This window comes from Octopus bimaculoides, chromosome 2 (assembly GCF_001194135.2).
Source record: "Octopus bimaculoides isolate UCB-OBI-ISO-001 chromosome 2, ASM119413v2, whole genome shotgun sequence".
Classification (NCBI taxonomy): Eukaryota; Metazoa; Mollusca; class Cephalopoda; order Octopoda; family Octopodidae; genus Octopus; species Octopus bimaculoides.
Genome location: NC_068982.1, coordinates 181,849,148 through 181,852,846, shown reverse-complemented (window position 1 = coordinate 181,852,846; position 3,699 = coordinate 181,849,148).

Below are 3,699 nucleotides of genomic sequence, written 5' to 3'. Positions count from 1 at the left end.
ATATTACACGAGGCTAAATGTGATAGGGTAGACTATGTTTGAAAAAGTTACAATTTTTAATTAAAAATGTACATTCAAGAAGAGAAAATACCAAAGAGAACTTCGGGAGGAAAAAAACATCGATCACAGACAAGACCCGCCGGTGTATTCAAGAGAGTTAACTTACCTAAAATGTAGCCCGGGGTCGGAGTGACAATCAGAAAAAAGGAACAAAAACGAATATATGAAAGAGAAAATTATTATAAATTTACAAGTGATAGAAAAAAGGTATATACTTAACACATAAGGATCTACGGGCATACATATATACGTACATACACATATACACAACACACGCACATACACACACACAAAAGCAGAGCATACACTCACACATACAGGAATGCAAGTGTGAGGGAAGATACAAGTAAAATAAACAAGTATGTATTCACATAAGATGCATATAAATATAGCTTTGTACAATGAGGCTCACCTCTTCCTTTTGACGTCTTCAAGCCTATCGTCATGCATCTTCTACTCTTCTCTCTTGTCTCATTTCTTGTGACTGATTTAATAATATATTTTTAATCTTCTATCTGTTAATCTTCTTGGGTCCAGTTTAACATCCAACACATGTCTTCATTTTTATTCTTATTGTTATATTTCCCTTTATACTTCCTATATACCTCCCTTTCCAGTATAGCTTCTTATATCCTTCTATTTAACTCTGCTGTATCATCTCTGATGATGGGGTATATTTTATCCACTCGACTCAAATTCACGACCAGGTACTGCAATAGACTAGGGTTCAAACCCTCACACCTCTTCCATGTGTCGCCATAAAAATTAAGACATCTGCATAAGGTGGAAGTAGATGTCTTCGAAAAGGAACTAGACATCCTCCTCTTCACAATACCGGATGAACCAACAGTTCGACAAGAGGAACAGAGGAGGACAGCGAAATAGATTATACACAAAATGGGCAACAGCTGAGACAAAGGTACATACAGAAGCGGTAATGTGAAACGCCCCAGCTGAAGGGAATCAGCAAGACAAAGATGGTGCAACAATATGATCGTAGCTCATGAATACATGAGTATTCTAACACTCTATATATACATACATACACACGCACAGGCATATATATATATATATATATATGTGTGTGTGTGTGTGTGTGTGTGTGTGTGTGTGTGTGTGTCTGTGTCTGTGTCTGTGTCAGTGTGTATGTGTGTCTGTGTCTGTATGTGTACATACTCACATAAATATATTGTGTCATCCCATAAATAATGCATGATCTAAAAGTCGGAGAGGGACGGGATTAACTACCTGCATCTACTTGCTACAAAAGCAGGTATTAATTAATTTACATTGTTTTTATCTTCGTGCATGTTTTCAAGAGTGCAGTTCCATTTTAATAGTTATTTTTTCAAAAGTTATAATGGAAGTGACAAAGGAGCATATTCAGTATATTTTGCTACAACGCGGCGGAAAGTACGCGTAATATTAACTGCTGAGAAACTAGCAGATAAGCTTGGATTTGGTACTTCAACAATTCATCGCCAACCGGTGCCATCGGAAAAAGTAACAAAGTGGGTCAGGGGATTCCTCATAAACTTTCGGAGTCTAGTTGCACGCAGAGATTGAATGAGTGCTCGTCTTTGCTTGTCACGTCTCACGAATAAACCTTTCTGTCCCGAATAGTGACTGGTTCAGAAATTGTTCTCTATAAATATATTAAACGCAGAAGACAGTGGGTAGGGAAAGGAAAAACACCGGCACCCCAGGTTAAATGTCTTTACCCACGTAAGGTGTTGTTATGTGTTTGGTGGAATACGAAAGTTCACTTTATTTAACTTTAAACTATTAGACCCAAACCAAACGATAACAAAGATCTAGTGCAAACTGCTTGAGCGGCTTAAGTCAACTCTAGAAGAATTTCGACCATCTTTTGTTTTAGGAGGAAAGTTGTTCTTCCGTCAGGATAATGCTCAGCCACATACAGCGATGATGACATTCCAAAGGATGGATCAGTTTGAATGGGAAACGATGCGGACCTACCATATTCGCCGGACATCACCCCATCTGATTATCATTTATTCCGTAGTCATCAAAATCATTTGGACGGAAAAAAATATGAACAGGATTGGAGGAGTATTTCTCGTCACGGCCAAGCGAAGTTTTGGAAGTGGGAGGCCTTCAAAGTTTACCGGATACATGGAAAAGAATTACAGAAAATGAAGGAGAATAATTCTTAGATTAAAAAAGAACTTTGTTTATCTTAATTTTGAAAAATAAAAGTATAAAAAAAAACCTGTATTATTTATGAGATGACCCAATATATACATAAAACATTAATTATTGATTTCTTTTAAAAAATCAATACTTAATGCTTTAATACACCAATAAAACATTTCTCATAATTACCATATGACAATTGAGAACAGTTACATAAACGTTGAGATAAACACAAGATTTGTTCCATCGAAGGCATGCCATTAACGTTTAAGGACAGGCTTACTGTTTGGAAGTAAAGAACCCTCATGAACAAGCACATTTTCTCAGGAGAATACACGATTCTTGAATTTACGTCAAATGGCTTGCAATACACCTCCATTTTTTCTTTGGGCCTCATAAACATACTACTGGCCACTCAGAGTATTTTCCCATAGCTATTTTTTCTTGAATTTATATCAGTTACATATGCAATAAATATGCTCTATTATTTTGTGTTCGTATATGTCTATGTCTCTTGGCTTCTGGAGACAGGTGATTAGAATTGCCATGCTCCATGATTACTGATGAGGCAGTAACATGTGTTCGCAATTTTCATTTGATCTCCAGACAACAAACATGTCCGACTGCAGAATGGCATGTTACCTTCCAGCATGTCTTGAGCTTATCTCTCCTGCTATAGTGGTGATCATCTGAAATGTCTTAGATTATTATAACATAGACTATTGAGGTGTAGACATTTTAATATATGAAGAACATTTCTTAATGTATTATGTATACATATAAAGTAACAAACACACACATGCACACAAGCATATATATATATATATATATATATATATATATATATATATATATATATATATACATACATACATATATATATTATATATATATGTCTGTATATATGCATATATAAAAGCATATATATCTATATATATACATGAAAGTATGTGTAAGTACACATATGTATATATGTGTATACTTCTAATACATATACACATTAATACATACATACATACATACATATATACATACGTATATGTGCACGCGTGTGTTTTAGGCAGATATATAATTATAAGTTTAGAAATCAGTCGCCATCTTCCACTAAAACCAATTTACATAAATTTGTTTTATCTTTACTTGATGGGAGAACAGATTTATAACCGCTACAATTAGCAAATATTGTGTATTTTACATAGTCGAAAACATTCATCGATATATATATATATATAAATGAATTTGCGTACCCAGATAAGGAATATGAATAATTTATTATATATCTATTATCAAATTTATACGTCCGTAAAAAATATATAGTTATGATAGCAATTAGATATAATTATATTATAATACGGTATTGTTTATATGTGAATGTATTATATAAATTTACATCATTACTGTCTGGACTAAATTGGATGTGAGAAGAAACTCATATATTTGCATGAGTTGAGGCGAACACAGACGCATATATATATATATATA